The sequence below is a fragment of the Salmo trutta genome, chromosome 25, assembly GCF_901001165.1.
Source record: "Salmo trutta chromosome 25, fSalTru1.1, whole genome shotgun sequence".
Classification (NCBI taxonomy): domain Eukaryota; kingdom Metazoa; phylum Chordata; class Actinopteri; order Salmoniformes; family Salmonidae; genus Salmo; species Salmo trutta.
In genome coordinates, this window is record NC_042981.1 from 42845421 (window position 1) to 42863623 (window position 18203).

Sequence of the window (18203 nt, forward strand, 5' to 3'; positions counted from 1 at the left end):
GATATTCAATATATATATTGTTTTAATCTACCAATAGGTGCCATTCTTTGCGAGGCATTGGAAAATCTCCCTGGTCTTTGTGGTTGAATCTGTATTTAAAATTCACTGCTCGACTCAGGGACATTACAGATAATTGTGCATGTGGGGCAGGTAGTCATTTAAAAAGCCGCTTTCAAGGTGCGGGACTCTAACCCGGAAGCTTATAAGAAATCCCTCTATGCCCTTCGACAAACCGTCAAACAGGCAAAGTGCCAATACCCTCAAATTAGTGATGGTAAATGCCCATTGAAACATATTGCAAATGGACAGCCGAGCGCCTGGTGATTGGAACGGGTTACCAGGATAACATTTTTATAATGGTTTTAAATGCCTTTAGGGGGGTGCAAGGGGTCCAAGGTTGGGTAGGGAGCACCCCCCATCCGTGACCATCCAATAGGGGGCGCCCCTAGTCATTTTGGACATTTTTAAAAAAATCTTTAAAAAACAACAGTCCCACGTCACCACCGAGCGATGGATATCACCATCGAGCGATGGAGAGGAACCACTAGCACTGCCCGGCCATCTCGAGTTCATCTGGCCAGTCAATTATGCATTTCTGCAGTATTTTTGAGCATGTCAAATACGTGATGGTAAATGCCCATTGAAACATATTGCAGATGGACAGTACATTTGCAATATGATTCAACAGTGAAAAAACATCACCAAATGGACATAATGAAATCAACACAACGAACAATGGAGAGGAACCACTATCACTGCCCGGCCATCCCGAGTTCTTCGGGCCAGTCAATTATGCATTTCTGCAGTATTTTTGAGCATGTCAAATTCGTGATGGTAAATGCCCATTGAAACATATTGCAAATGGACAGTACATTTGCAATATGATTCAACAGTGAAAAAACATCACCAAATGGACATGATGAAATCAACACAACGAGCGATGGAGAGGAACCACTATCACTGCCCGGCCATCCCGATTTCATCGGGCCAGTCAATTATGCATTTCTGCAGTATTTTTGAACATGTCAAATTCGTGATGGTAAATGCCCATTGAAACATATTGCAAATGGACAGCCGTGCACCTGGTGATTGGAATGGGTTATCAGAAGCACATTTTTAAAATTGTTTTTAATGCCTTTAGGGGGCGCAAGGGGTCTACGGTTGGGTAGGGAGCACCCCCCACCTGTGCCCATCCAATAGGGGGCGCCCCTGGTCATTTTGGATGTTTTTCAAAAAATCGTTAACTTCTCTAGGTTAGGGGGCAGTATTTTGACATCCGGATGAAAGGCATGCCCAAATTAAACTGCCTGCTACTCAGGCAGAGAAGGTAGGATATGCATATTATTAGTAGATTTGGATAGAAAACACTCTGAAGTTTCTAAAACTGTTTGAATGGTGTCTGTGAGTATAACAGAACTCATATGGCAGGCAAAAACCTGAGAAAATTCCAAGCAGGAAGTGGAAAGTCTGAGAATTGTAGTTATTCTTTTGATTCTCTATCGAAACTACAGTATCTGTGCTGTTACGTTGCACTTTCTAAGGCTTCTATTGGCTGTCTAAAGCCTTCAAAAAGTGGATTGAGCCTTCTCCTGTCTCTGGGCAGAGTATAGGAGCTCAGTTACCGAGTGGTCTACCTGAGGACAAAGAGATTGGATATGCGCGTTCCCGCAAGCACGCTGTTTTTTCTTTTCTTCCTTGAATGAATACACTATTGTCCGGTTGGAATATTATCGCAATATTACGTAAAAAATACCATCAAAATTGATTTTAAACAGCATTTGACTTGCTTCTAAGTACGGTAATGGAACATTTTGACTTTTTGTGTCTCGAATTGCGCTCGCGCATTACCCTTTGGATAGTGACCTGAACGCACGAACAAAACAAAGGTATTTGGACATAACTATGGATTATTTCGAACAAAAACAACATTTCTTGTGGAAGTAGCAGTCCTGGGAGTGCATTCTGACGAAGATCAGCAAAGGTAATACAATATTTCTAATACTAATTCTGAGTTTAGGTTGCCCCGAACTTGGCGGGTGTCTGAAAAGCTCGCCGTGATTGCGAGCTATGTACTCAGAATATTGAAAAATGTGCTTTCGCCGAAAAGCTATTTTAAAATCTCACACAGCGATTGCATAAAGGAGTTCTGTATCTATAATTCTTAAAATAATTGTTATGTTTTTTGGGAACGTTTATTGTGAGTAATTTAGTAAATTCACCGGAAGTTTTCGGTGGGTATGCTAGTTCTGAACGTCACATGCTAATGTAAAAAGCTGTTTTTTGATATAAATATGAACCTGATTGAACAAAACATGCATGTATTGTATAACATAATGTCCTAGGAGTGTCATCTGATGAAGATCATCAAAGGTTAGTGCTGCATTTAGCTGTGGTTTTGGTTTTTGTGGCATATATGCTAGCTTGAAAAATGGGTGTGTGATTATTTCTGGCTGGGTACTCTCCTGACATAATCTAATGTTTTGCCTTTCGTTGTAAAGCCTTTTTGAAATCGGACAATGTGGTTAGATAAAGGACAGTCTTGTTTTTAAAATGGTGTAAAATAGTCATATGTTTGAAAAATGGAAGTTTTTGCATTTTTAAGGTATTTGTAATTCGCGCCACGCAGGGGCGAAAATCTGATATCAACTTTGGAGGGGACAATTACATGAAATTTTCTCAAGAGCAATTCCTGAGGGGGACACCAAAAGTAGTGCTTTAACACAGCCTACATTGTAATATGGTAAATGTATATTTTGATGAACCAAAGAAATAAGGTGTTTGCCGTACTCCTAACTACCGGTACCCAAAACTACACAACTAATCACAACAGCAATACCATTGCCTTTAACAAATCTTAGTTCAGTCACCAGTTTAAGTTGAGAGTGGGGGTATCCATGGCATTTTCCAATTATGTTCCTATTTTACAAGTCAAAAAAATTGAGAACCTTTCATAATGTTGCCAAACAAAGACTCAACAAACTTACCTGATACTCCCTGTCTCTGCCAGTCTGTCCCTGCATATCTGTCCCCAACTCTGCTGTCTGTGTGCCATCTGTTGCCTGCTCTGCCTAATGAACTAGGGTTCTTACTTTGCGTTTTGGTGTACTGAAATATACTCTGATGTCCGTCTTTTATTTTTCTGCCATTTTTCTACCTGGCTGGCTGGCTACACACACACACAGTGTGTAGGTTATTTACAGTAGGAGATGGGCTTCTATCATCTTATCTTTTATCATTCTATTTGGGCTTCGATCTAAAAGGTAGCTAGCAAATGTGAAACGGATTAAAATGACAAGAGTTGACAGCTGTATGAGTTCACCATTTACACAACATATGCTGCAACCTTTTGTAATTTTAATAGTTTGTTTCATATTGGCTGGCTTCCAACAATAGCTGAATTTGCAAAGCTAGCGAGCACCAATTCCGTTTCAGTGGTGTTTGCTATAATCTTTGCTACCCGGGTTAAATAAAGGTGAAATAAAATAAATAAATAAAAGTTCCCTTGCGACAATTTAGCTTTTGCAATGAGACCATTAAATATATTTAAGACAATGGTAGAAGAGAGTGTAGTTCTGTTCAGTTTGGACTTCAGTTTATCGCTAACCTTATCACAGAAACTTTGAAGCACTAACTTACATCATCTGCATGCTGATCTTGGAATAAATTGACGATAGCAAAGATTCCATCTTTGACGAGGCCACATAAATGGAATAGGTACTAGCTAGCTTAATAGTTAATATTTGCCCGCTAGCTCTGCATATTCAGCTAGTGTGTGTGTGCGATTGACTGGATTAACCTCACGTCAGTTACGTTCATTGAGTGCCTTTCAGACAGTGGATACCACCCCTCTGTTATCTTGCCAAATAAGGAACTGGCAGTGGATCAAACCATTGTGAGGCAAAGGGTGGGGGGTCGCAATCTTTTGAAACTTAAAAACGCGCTATTAAGTGTCTATAATCAGCACAATTGCTTTCATTGCGTATTATTAATATTATTTAAATTACATAGTTATGTTTCAGTGATATATTGGGGGGGACAAATCTTATTTTTTCCAGGATGGGGGGGTCGTGTCCCCCCCCCGTCCCCCCCGGGATTTCCGCCCCTGGCGCCAAGCTATACCATTGGATATTGGTGAGGCGTTCCGCTAGCGGAACATCTAGATATAAGAGGTTAACCACCTAACCGAGGACCTCAATTTAACCTTGCGCAATACCCTAGATGCAGTTGCACCCCTAAAAACTAAAAACATTTGTCATAAGAGACTAGCTCCCTGGTATACAGAAAATATACGAGCTCTGAAGCAAGCTTCCAGAAAATTGGAACGGAAATGGCGCCACACCAAACTGGAAGTCTTCCGACCAGCTTGGAAAGACAGTACCGTGCAGTATCGAAGAGCCCTCACTGCTGCTCGATCATCCTATTTTTCCAACTTAATTGAGGAAAATAAGAACAATCCGAAATTTCTTTTTGATACTGTCGCAAAGTTAACTAAAAAGCAGCATTACCCAAGAGAGGATGGCTCTCACTTCAGCAGTAATGAATTCATGAACTTCTTTGAGGAAAAGATCATGATCATTAGAAAGCAAATTATGGACTCCTCTTTAAATCTGCGTATTCCTCCAAAGCTTAGTTGTCCTGTGTCTGCACAACCCTGCCAGGACCTAGGATCAAGGGAGACACTAAAGTTTTTTAGTACTATATCTCTTGACACAATGATGAAAATAATCATGGCCTCTAAACCTTCAAGCTGCATGCTGGACCCTATTCCAACTAAACTACTGAAAAAGCTGCTTCCTGTGCTTGGCCCTCCTATGTTGAATATAATAAATGGTTCCCTATCCACCGGATGTGTACCAAACTCACTAAAAGTGGGAGTAATAAAGCCTCTCTTGAAAAAGCCAAACCTTGACCCAGAAAATATTAAAAACTATCGGCCTACAGTGGTTGCTCAATTAAAAGTTTTGAGATTATGCTGCGGGACTTAGAGGTTATTTGTGGTTTAGTACGGTATTCTGCATCACTACGTCATTGCTCCAGACCAGCGCAAGGGGGAGTTCGACCACTGATTATGCTTTTGAGTCCCAATGCGCTACTGTGTCTCTGACAATGAATGGGCAATATAAATCAAATAGAAACTGATAATTGTGCACGACGTCAAATAAACTTCAAATTTCAATGAACTGAATGATGAGGATGAAGAAGGCGATTGAATTTAGAACAATAGTGTAAGAATTGCTATTCCTCTGTCCTGCACGCACACTGGAATTTTGTTTGTTTGTTTTGTTTCTACTTCGTCAGAAGAAGCTGTAACTGGACTGTAGTGTAATACTTACTAAAAATGTTGTTACACTATGGTTTTTATTCTAAGAGAAACTAAAATGACCTGGATGCCATGTATTACAGTCTGTAAAAGGAAATATATTATCACCGTCTCTTGCGCATGTCATGCATGTCATGCATCCTTATTTACAAAGCGATTATTATTATTGGATATTCTCACAGAGCAGATTTGCGCTAACAAAAAATGGCCCTTAAATACTGTATGAATTCAGAGGGCAAAAGTTATGCTTAAATCCGAACTGGATTTAACAAAAAATGACATGAAAAGTGCACATTTGTAAATCCCAAACTCTAAAAGTAATTGGAACGGTAGATACAAATTATTTGTGACATTGTGGTTACAATAAAGAATGTAAGCAAGATGTAAACAAGATGCTGTGTTTTTATTTACAGTAGTGATGGACAGCTGGAGGCTATTTCAACGAATTACTATGGGAATAAATATCACTGAATGACATGTGATCAACTATTTCATCACCGTTTCGCGCTGCTCTGAGACCAGCATGGGGACTGGTCTTGATAAATAAATCAATGAGATACAAAACAAGAGAACAACCATGGTTAACCTCTCTAGGGGGTGTGGGATGCTACCGTCCCACCTGGCCAACATCCGGTGAAATTGCAGAGCGCCAAATTCAAAAACAGAAATACTCATAATAAAAATTAATCGGCTTAAAGATTAACTTCTTGTTAATCCAACCGCGGTGTCATATTTCAAAAAGGCTTTACGGCGAAAGCATACCATGCGATTATCTGAGGACAGCGACCAGCACACAACACATTACATACAGTTACCAGCCAAGTAGATTAGTCACAAAAGTCAGAAATAGCAATAAAATGAATCACTTACCTTTGATGATCTTCGTATGGTTGCACTCACAAGACTCCCAGTCCAGCGCGCTATCAACTGTGCCCCAAAAGCATGCTCCAGTGGCAGATTCGATATCCGTGGTTATAAACCCAGGGTCGTTACCCAACCCAAGGTCGTTACAATACTTATTATGTTCTGGCCCGCCAAGACACTCCCCCAACGGGGAGGAAGGAGTTGGCTGTCCTTGTAAATAGGAATTAGTTCTTAACTGATTCCATATGTGTTATTTAATAGTTGTGATGTCTTCACTATTATTCTAAAATGTAGAAAATAGTAAAAATATAGAAAAATCCTGGAATGAGTATGTGTGTCCAAACTTTTGACTGGTACTTGCTTAATTAATTTGATGTGGTGTTTCTATTCCATGACAAACTAAAAACCCTGTGGGTTTCTGTTAGGATGGAACAGAAAATATGACGCTGTACAACTTGACACTCATAAATTCAGAGCGTTGTCAGTTTGTAAATTCAGACTGTTTCGCTCTCGGAGCGCACACTGGACATTCGGGACGAGGAGTAGGGTTGATTTGAGGGTTCTGGCCTTAAAACGGCAGTCAAGCACCCAAGCTAACGTTGGCTAGCTTCCTAGCTACTTCCAGACACAAATGAGACCACTCTGACCATTTTACTCGCCCTAGCAGAGCTGGTTAGGCAGTTTTCGTGTTAATCAGAGCATTTGTGAATATAACTGTGCTGCTGGAAACAATTTAATTACGCTTTTTTGCCGATGTTTACTGACACCGGCCATATTCAATGGGTGTTGAGCGCTCACAAATTCATTATTCTGCGCTCTGGTACACTCAGACGAGAGTGCTCTGAAATTGGTGTAGATAGCCAGAGCGAATTTACGAAAGCATCCGAATGTCCATTGAGAACGCAGCACGACTATACCATTTAGGTAAGCTAAGAATAACGGGAATAATCAAGTCAATGAATGTTGGGTAGTTAGATAGCCTATAGTTAATATACTGGCAAGTTTGATGTATAACTACTAACGTTAGGTAGCTAGCTAACATACCAGTACATACTGCTGTAATGATATGCTCTGTGGGTCGTAAGGACAGCGTAGCTAACAAATTGTCAGCCAACATAACGTGTAAGGTAACTTATTTGAAGTCATTACTTTATTATTGAAGTCATTACTTTGTTAGGGCAAATCTGGTCTGTGATAGGAGGGGGGATTTTCACACCTAGCTCGGCAATTAGACTATTCTTTAGTAATGGTTGAATAGTCTATTATTCAGCTATTAGCCCCCCTCCCCAACTTGCAAAAAATTGTTGTTACTCCAATCTTGTTCCTCGCCCTCTTCCATCATTCACCTGAGTGGCTCGCTTGTGGGCGTGCTGGCAGGATATGGCAGCACCTTCAGTTGTGCGTCAAGAATTCTGCATACAGTAGCAAGTATGTATGAAGGTGTGGTTATTCACAGGCAAATTGTTATATGCTACGGAGGTACATTTGTGTCTTTTTGTCGAGAGGAAAATTGTTCTGAAAGCTACTTTTTTCCAACACAAAGGAAGTCATAGCAGACAATGTGTGATGATGGCATCTCAGGCAAGCAGCACTGGGTGTTCTTCTGTCCAACTTTTACATAGCTGATAGTTAGCTCCTACGATTCAGTGTCGGTTCATAACATTCTACTATATTACATACCGTAGAATGTCAGGGGTGCGTACTGGCGGCAGAGAAGTCAGACGCAGGAGAGCAAAACTGTGTTTCCAATGGCTCAGTTTAATCATCAAAACCCACCGGATACAGAACAATGAAATAAATGGGTACATAACCCGACGCACATCAGAACATAACGTTCACAAGCACTGACAACAAACAATTACGGATGAGGACATGGGGAGGAACAGAGGGTTAAATACACAACATGGAATTGATGGAATTGGAACCAGTTGTGATGGAAGACAAGACAAAACCAATAGAAAATGAAAAGTGGATCGGCGATGGCTAGAAGGTCGGTGACGTTGACCGCCGAACGCCACCCGAACAAGGAGAGGGACCGACTTCGGCGGAAGTCGTGACATAGAATGATAAATCACGCAATTATTATTCTCAAGATAACCAAAAGCATTTAGCTACGAACACCTGTTCTTGCCATTTTCAGTTGAATTAATCTAACTTTCTTTTATGGCAACTCATAAGCAGGCCATGTCATATTTGTTTCATAGACTATATACAATATAATCATATTTCATGACAGTGTAACGGTTAGCTTTTTTTACAAGCTTCAAGTGGTATTTATGTCTAATAATGACATTATCGTCTATTGTTTGTCCTCATATGTCTGTTTTTCAGCATAAAGTACTCTGTAGTCGCTTAGTGTGGACACCATGTGAGACCACACACACACACACAATAACAGTCTCTCTCCTTCACTTCATCCCTCTCCGCATTCTCCCTAAACACTTTAGGTTATATCAGCTGTGTTGGTGAACCCCTCCCGCATCTGAACTGGCTGACACAGATGGCACAGCATGATCATAGGTGAGAGGTCACTTGGTCGGGTCAACAGGAAGTATTATTAAAGAGATGCTTTACATTGAAATACAGATAGAGATGTAGTAGTCCCAGAGTTAATGATCCAAGGTCAGTTTTGCATTTCACCCCCTGATGATTATGATGACTGGATCATGAAGCTTTGGAGTGAGATACTGTTAAAATGTGAAACGGATAAGTTTCACACAAAAACAAGGCTTAATCATACTCTCTCTATCCATCTGTCTCTCGTCTGCAGGTATGTTTTGATGTGAGAGAGGAAGCCAGTCCCGTCATCGCCACCTCACCTGCTCTTAAGATAACCTTAGAGCCAACTGGGGGCCCAAGGCTGGTTAGGAGACACCGCTAAAGACACTGTAATTGTGATGAACTCAGAGAATATTAGTGAAGCACTGAAATTCATTAATCATATGCTGTCTGCCTCTGTTCTTACCTCTTTCCCTTTCTGTCTTCTACACCTCTCTCCCCACCTCGTCTGTCTTCATCATTTTCTAATGCACACCATATGTGTATTGAAGTACAGATTGAACTTGTATTTATAATATTACAATTATCATAATTATATCGCATGTGTTATGTATTTATAACACCTGGATAATGAACTTCTTTCAATAAAGCATTTCACTTTCTTCACAGGTTGAAATTAAGTATCTCATTGAAATACTATCCCATGTCCTCAGATTAATGCAGATGAAGGGAGTTAGATATGCATAGGTTTTTTTTCCTGTATATATGAATTACAAATCAGCCTTTACTTATATAATGTTTCTAGTCTATTGCATAGTTTCTGTGAGACATTATTTTTCAGTCATATCCAATACCAGGTTTATCAAACTCCATTATTTTAATGATACTGTGTCTGCATGTATGTTTTACAATTATACACTTCAACAGTGTTTACCACTCCTGCTCCTGGGACATCAATGATTAGACATTGTGATTCATACCTGAACCACACCTTTATTTACCAAGGAAAAGTACATGATCAGTTAATATATTCAGTGTACAGGCTACAATGTGAGGATCTCATGTGTGGTAATAGCTACAGTACATGTATATAGGACTTGCATCCTTGGCACAATAAAGTTATTATATTCTACTCTATCCATAGGCTTCATTAATGCCATTCAGACTTGAAGTTGATACAACAACTATGATAGCTGAGGTTCATAGATTGGTATGAATATTTGTTCAGAACCTAACGTTTTAGGGTCCATACACAGATCGGCTACATACTGTAGCTAGCTTCACATCCATAGGCATTCAGTTATTTTTATCCTCCACTACACAATAAGCAAGTAAATAGTTAGCTAGCTATGTTACTTCAGCTGCATTGCACGGCAAGGCAAGCTTACACAATTTGTCACGACTACCGCCGAAGTCCGTCCCTCCATGTTCGGGCAGCGTTCGGCGGTTGACGTCACTGACTTTCTAGCCACCGCCGATCCACTTTTCATTTTCCATTTGTTCTGTCTTTGTCTTATCACACCCGGCTTCACTCACCAATCACTTATTTATTATTTAACCATCTGTTCCCCATGTTGTATTTGTGAGTGATTGTTATTTTGTTATGTGGATTATTGTCAAGTGTTGCACTTTTGTTTTAGACCGTGTTTTTGGCACTTGTATGTGTTATGTGCTGTCATTAGGTAACCGGTATTAAAGTGTGCCTGTTTATTATACTCCGCTCTACTGCACTTGACTTCGCCTCCCATATACACGCATTACACAATTGTACATTCAATTTGCAGTAAATGCTTTAGCTAGCTAGATTCTTTACACCCACTGTTTCCCATGATGACAGCCTGGTTTGCTGGTTTTCTCAGGAGTCCCTAAAACATTAAACAACACAAATTACAATGTCATACTGTACTCATGTCATAACACCAGCTAGCTAGTGTTAGCTAGTCAGTGTTAGCTAGTCAGTTAACTTGCTAAATCGCAATTTTCATAAATTAACTTTATGACAAAAAAATATGCACAATCGTTTGTCTCTACATTAACTAACATATTCCTCTCAATTGTACAATTTTAGTTTGACTCGTTATGACATTATAATTACTTACATTTGCTTCCCCTGTAATGTTTTGTCAGCCATCTTTGCTGAAGAGAGTCACCAGGGAAGAGTGGCTCGCATCAAATTCATCATTGGAACCACTCAATATGATTGGTCATATAAAAACCTTGGAGCCCAAATGCATAATGAGTGCTTTATCTCCCCCTTGTGGTGGTCTGGAGCAATGAAGCCGTGACGCTGGGTACCTCTAAATCCCATGGTGTAAGCTCACAACTTTTAAAAGGAGGAACCACTGTACTATGTTCTTACAAAAAAAGGTTTTAAATTATTTAGTGAAGCCAATATTGAAGGCCATCAAATGCTTCTCAAAGATGCCCTCTGGTGGTCAAACTAGCATTAACTAGCATTAATGGTAACAATGACTAACAATTAAATAGTGTGCCATAGAATCCCGGAAAGCCCGCAAGGTGTGCTGCAGTATGATGCAACTTTTAAAGGACAAACCACTGTATATCGAATCTCCCATTTCTCTCTCAAAGAAATGAAAAAGCTGTTGCGCAGCAACTCACTGTCTTCCTGAAGACAATGTATGAATGGAACGATTCAGTCTGGTTTTAGACCCCATCATAGCACTGAGACTGCACTCGTGAAGGTGGTGAATTACCTTTTAATGGCGTCAGACCAAGGCTCTTCATATGTCCTCGTACTCCTAGACCTTAGTGCTGCTTTTGATACCATTGATCACCACATTCTTTAAAAATATATATATCTTTTGGAGAGATTAGAAACCCAAATTGGTCTACACGGACAAGTTCTGGCCGAAAAAATATCAGTTTGTCTCTGTGAATGGTTTGTCCTCTGACAAATCAACTGTAAATGTTGGTGTTCCTCAAGGTTCCATTTTAGAACCACTACTGTTTTCACTATATATTTTACCTCTTGGTGATGTCATTTGGAAACATAATGTTAACTTTCACTGCTTTGCGGACAATACACAGCTGTACATTTCGATGAAATATGGCGAAGCCCCAAAATTGCCCTCCCTGGAAGCCTGCGTTTCAGACATAAACTCGGACAAAACAGAGATGCTAGTTCTAGGTCACAAGAAACAAAGAGATCTTCTGTTGGATCTGACAATTAATCTTGATGGTTGTCTCAAATAAAACTGTGAAGGACCTCGGCATTACTCTGGACCCTGATCTCTCTTTTGACGAACATATCAAGACTATTTCGAGGACAACTTTTTTCCATCTACGTAACATTGCAAAAATCTGAAACTTTCTGTCCAAAAATGATGCAGGAAAATGTATCCATGCTTTTGGCACTTCTAGATTAGTCTACTGCAATGCTCTACTTTCCGGCTACCCAGAGAAGGCACTAAAAATGTCCATTAGTGCTAAACACGGCTGCTAGAATCTTGACTAGAACCAAAAAATGTGATCATATTACTCCAGTGCTAGCCTCTCTACACTGGCTTCCTGTTAAGGCTAGGGCTGATTTCAAGGTTTTACCTATCTTTCCGATTTGGTCTTGCCGTACATACCTACATGTACACCATCGTTCAAAAGTTTGGGTCACTTTGAAATGTCCTTGTTTTTGAAAGAAAACCTATTTTTTTTACCATTAAAATAACAACAAATTGATCAGAAATACAGGGTAGACATTGTTAATGTTGTAAATGACTATTTTAGCTGGAAATGGCAGATTTTTTATGGAATATCTAACTTGCTAAAAAACTTTAATGAGCAAGCCTTCCTTCATGACCTGGCCTCTGTAAATTGGTATAGAATAAGCTTGGTCCCTTCTGTCGAAGACACTTTGACCTTCTTTTTGATATTTTCAGTGATATTGTTAACATACACAGACTCCCATAAAGAAAATGAGAATTAAAAACAGGTTCAGCCCCTGGTTCGACTGTGATCTTGCAGTTACTCCACCTCAAGAATTACATTTGGCGCAAGGCTCGGCACACGCATACTCAGGCTGACTGGCTCTCGTTCAGGCAAATGAGAAATAAGTGCTTTAAGGAGCAGTTCTCTCTCTGTGGGTCTTACCCCAAGAAGTTCTGGAAAACAGTTAAAGACCTGGAGAATAAACCCTCACAGCTGCCCATGTCCCTTAAAGTTGATGATGTGGTTGTTACTGACAAGAAGCACATGACACCCTTGCCTGAGCCCTCTGACAATCTAAATAGATGTGCACCGTGCGTAGTGGACAACGACGGGGACCCTTCTGGGGAAGGCGACAGGCAAAAAGCCATATGTTCCATGGTGCGACAACGGGATAAAAAGTAGACCGAGGGCCAAAGATGAGGTTAGGTACATTAACCTGAAAAACCCCTGGGTGTCACGCCTGCTCCCGCTCTTCCCCCCTGGCGCTCGAGGGCGCCAGGTTGCCCTGCATTACGCACTCTTGCCACCATCATTACACACACCTGCCTTCCCTCGTCATCAGCGATATTGGACTCACCTGGACTCAATCACCTATTTATTACCTCCATTATATTTGTCAGTTCCCCAGCTCTGTTCCCCGCTGCTGCATTGAGTGTCGTCGGTGTTTGTGTTTCCCAGTTCTGGCGCTGTTCCTGTCATGTTGTAGGTCCGTTCCAAATTAAATGTCAACTCCCCGTACCTGCTTCTCTTCTGCAGGGTCGTTCCTTACAGAATGCAGCAGCCATCAAATGAAGCATCGGGGTGTGCTGGCGGTTCAGTTGGTGGTGACGTCGGGTCCGGGGGCTGCCGCCGATGGAACCGGGGGGTGACTTAGCTGGATCATCGGGCTTCCATGCCCTAGCCGGCTCGAGAGGTTTCCTTGCCCCGGTTGGCTCGGAAAGTGCCCATCCCACATCCAATGACCTCAACAACAAAAAAATCCTGGATGGATTGTCCAGTCCATTGACCTTAATGATGAACCCTCTCTCCATCCCCAAAATTCTACAAGGAGCATAGGACCATGGAAAAGTGTAGGAAGGAACAATGTGTTTAGTCACACCACTTCTCCAAGAAAAACGAAACAACTGTAAAACAGAGTGTGCATAAGGGAGCTGGCACTCTCTTCCAAGAGTTGTGGGCCTGTCTCCTCTCTCTCACCAGCTATACCTGATGGAAAAGCATCCAGGTGCGGATAGAGAATTGCTTCATTTGCTAGGGTACAAACTCTGCATGGCGCTAGCTGCCAGGACTGGTCGTAAGCAGGGTGTAACTTTCGACCGGAAAGTCACTGGTCATTGAGGGGCTCAAAGATGAGGGAAGGGAAGTTGGGCAACATAGATTGCATGGCTGTGTGCTTGATTTTATACACCTGTCAGCAACAGGTGTGGCTGAAATAGCCAAATCCACTCATTTGAAGGGGTGTATATAGTGTATATTGTCATTCTCTTGCTCTTGTAAGATGGGGAGCCAGAGCAGGTGGCCCAGTTGTGTGAACCAATCGCAGTAAAGACGGGACAAGGAAAACATTTATCATTGTGGACTCGGGATTACTAGATACCTGTCTGGGGCTCTGACGCCTGGGGAGTGCATCGTCCCTCCCTTCTTTCCTAAAACCCATAAAGTACAGTTAGTAAAACTATATTACTATACTGAATGATCTCTAGCTCAATGGAGAGTGTTCTCCAAGCCAAGCCGCCTTTGACATGTAGAGGATAAAAATCCCTCAGAACCTAAAAAGGGCTGCGGGGGTTTCATAGTGAGCCCTGGTAACTGTTCTCCTGTAGAACTGGGAAGCGAAGAAGTTTTTTTCTAAGTCTACACTCTTAGAAAAAAGGTTCCGCTTTCTGGTTCAAATTTGAAATGATTTGGGTTCCATCTAGAACCCTCAGTGTAAAGGGTAATACATGGAACTCAAAAGGGTTCTAACTGGAACCACAAAGGGTTCTCCTATGGGAACAGCCGAAGAATCCTTTAAGGTTCTAGATAGCACCTTTTTTTCTAAGAGTGTAGAGTGGAAGCTCCCTCTGGCAGGAAAACCAGAGCGACGTGTCTCAGAGCTGACTTGACTGTGATTGCTCGCGCATTAACAGTGAGGAAAAAAGGTCATAGGCAAGAGGAAAGGGCTACAGTGGATGGCGAAAGACATATTGCCGTTCTGCTTCGTGTGTTGGTGAGACTCTACACTTGTTGTTTACGAAGCATGTGACAAATAACCTTTTATTTTATTTGATTTGATTCTACTGGGGGTAGAGCCTGAGGGAGGGAGGCAGTTGTGGGGAGGGGGGGGGGTCACATGTGAGCACGGAAGGGAGCTCTGAACTCTATCCTCTTCAGATTCCAGGGCTGCGTCCTAGGTTTGCCGCCACCTACTTACCTCACTTAGGAGGGTTACAAGGGTGAAACCCTGCTGCGGAACCCTGCTGCTACTTGCTTACAGGGGCCTAGCCTGAGTCTTGGCATACTGCTGCATTGCCGGGGACCTTATTTACCCAAGGCAAGATTGTTGCCCCCTCCCAGTTGTGAGGTTGGGGCGAGATGCAGGAAGCAACGGGCTGCCACAGGGCCCGGGTCTGCGGGGCAGGCAGAAGTTGAAGGCTTCACCTTCTTTCTTGCGCATGTCACACTTCAGCTGCATGTAGGCGACTTTTGTCGAGTCGATGTTGGCGATTGAAAATAGAAACCAGAAGAAAATCATTGATTTCATAGCGCACTGAAGCTTGTATCCCCTCGAAATATTAGACAGCACTTAGGGCGTAACGGCGGCAGTGTAGCCTAGTGGTTAGAGCGTTGGACTAGTAACCGAAAGGTTGCAAGATCGAATCCCCGAGCTGACAAGGTACAAATCTGTCGTTCTGCCCCTGAACAAGGCAGTTAACCCACTGTTCCTAGGCTGTCATTGAAAATAAGAATTTGTTCTTAACTGGCTTGCCTAGTTAAATAAAGGTAGAAAATAAAAAGCATGTCAATTCTCTGCTATGAGAAAAAGCTGTCCACAAGCCTGATGACTCACGGTCACCAGAAGTAGTGTGGCTGCTCCCTCTGGTGGCATCAAAGACAGCCACTTTTATCAAAATAACACGACCCTGTGCCCCTGGTTTCAAGGGGACAGAGAGGGATATATTTCTGGAGTCAAAGTGCTGCAGGCATGGAGTGGGGACAGGGCTTGATGGCGACTAACATTTACTCATCCAGCCTTGGCTTGAACCTAAAAAGGTGCCGAGGGGAGAGGAGGGCACTTGGGCAAGTAAGCACAAAAACGTCTAGCATGGGTTAGCAGTGGTACAGCCAGCCATGTCGCTTTAGCTAGCCTGTTATAATCCGTGTCGCGGACCAGATCACTGCAAAGTGGGGCTGGTTCACTTAGTAGGCACAAAGCAACTCAATGCTAGGCGAACTTAATACGAGAGCAAAGCAAGCAATAGCCAGATGTGGGTAGCTAGCTGGCGTTAGCTGTGAGGACTAGTAGCGGTACTTAAGCTCAGCACAGGCCGGTACACTGAAAAAAACTTTACAACACTCGCAGGACTTGTACAAGAGCTGCCTGAGCATGTTTGTTTCCCATTGGGTACAGCGGGTTCATAATAACTCTGGGGAGAAGCTTTTCTTAACCTGGTTTTGCTAGTCGACGGTTAGCCATGAGGCTTTTGATGTTAGCTAGCTAGTGTTCACCTAGCTGGCTAATAGCCTAGCTAGCTAGTAACGCGTTAGCCTAAGACAACCGTTTGAACAGCGTTGTTTCTTCGATCTTAACTCTCTTTTGGCCATAGCACCTGTGAGGTGTACCTGGTCAGATTAGCCAATAAAAACAAGTGAATGTTAGGTGTACTTAACAAGAGAAGCAAGCTTGGCAGTAGTAGCTGGAATAACAGTTAGTTTGTAGAGCATCTACAGATGGACTATCCAAATAATCTACAGACTATCAGAAACATGTCAACTGCATGTCTGTTGACTTTCAACAAGAGTGTCTGTAGTCCATCTACAGATGTTCAACAATCTATCTGTAGACTAAGCAGCATTTCAGCAATGTCTTTAACCTTTCAGTAGCATCACAACAGTATATCTCATCATTTCCAACAAGGTAGTCTATAGTCCATCTATAGATGCTCAACAAACCATATTTAGACTCTCAGCAGCATATCTGTAGCCTGTCATTAATATTTCAACATTATATAGTATCCCTTCATGCCTAGATGAAGTGAGCACTGTGTATGAGTGCTATAGAAGCTTTATATGACACCAATGTTTGCTTTGTAGCATCTATAGACTAAACATTACGGAGTCTTAAAGGATTAAGACTCCATAATGGGTAAGGCCAGAATGTAATAAATATGCTAACTTTGATAAATTATTTATCAGTTATGCTTTTAGATACAAATGTCAAATATATGTCAACAATCCTTTCTCCAAAGGACTAATATATGGATTATATTTTGTAAATGTTCCCCAAATCATGGTCATTTTTTGTCAGGGTTTTGTGAGGAATCACTCAATAGCAAATCGGCACCTTCTCCTAAATACATTTTCTACCTCGGGGTTAAGTCTTGAGGGGAAGGCAATTAACTCCAAGGATGTAATGGTTCCATTATGCTGACGACAACATCATCAAGTCGTTTGAAAGCAATATCTGGAAATAGCGTTCTAAATCAATCAGCGTTGTGCTAAATCAAATCTTCTCCAATCTCCCATGCTTGGCAAAGCCTTATCGTCATGGTTTTAAAGAGAGAAAAGTTTCAAGTGAGGATAACAACTTAGTTTCATGTCATCATATTCTCTTTTTCTGTGGTACCATTTTTGTAAAGCTAGGGAAGTGTCTCTAAATGACAGATAAAAGGCTTAGCGTACCATAATTCCTAGTTTAATTTCATTCATGATACAAATAACCTCAATGGGCAAAGTGAAAAATAATTGACACCACTAACACCACTATTACCCATATCCATTATCAAACTAACTGTAAGATCTCTCAACAACACTCAGCATGAATAAATACACATGCAAGTCCACTTCCTGTATTTCATGCATTCTACAAACATACAATTATGTGCTTCCGCCTCATAATATGCTTGACAATTTACCCTGATTATCTCACCACTCAGTCAATGGTTCTATTTTCAGTGTCTGAATAGCAACAAGGCAAAGCACAACAAGGCAAATAAAAATTACTACAGCAAAGAATTCACAATCATCATGTGTAAATTGTTTGGCAGCTTTCTCTTACACACTCACACACACAAACAGCACCGCCACTCATGACCGCATGCTTCCCTCAATCTCCTCTGCTTACCGTTTATATGTTTAACATCTCATTTTCAACGGGTATGATGACAATATTAATATGTCTGTGCATCTGGAGCTCTGAGAAGTAGCAGCGGTAGCAGCATGCATTAAGAAATAAGCCCTCCACCAATGCTGACTGAATACAGCATACTGGCGGGCAGGAGGGACCTCAAAGCTGAATGAAGCAGGAGGGGAAGAGATGAGTGGGAGGGAGAGAGAGGAGGGATTTGTGGTGTTTCAGCACATTAGCACAGAAAAAAAG

At 41.6% G+C, this 18203-nt stretch overlaps 1 protein-coding gene across 1 annotated transcript in view; it reads right to left on the reverse strand.

Moving 5' to 3' along the window:
* LOC115162682 (brain-enriched guanylate kinase-associated protein-like) overlaps positions 1-17998 on the reverse strand; it is an 85508-nt gene extending 67510 nt beyond the window's left edge. Inside the window, exon 1 of the mRNA XM_029714168.1 lies at positions 17949-17998. The gene's annotated coding sequence lies outside the window, so the exon portion shown is untranslated. The remainder of the gene's footprint in view (positions 1-17948) is intronic.
* Between the last annotated feature and the right edge of the window lie 205 nt (positions 17999-18203).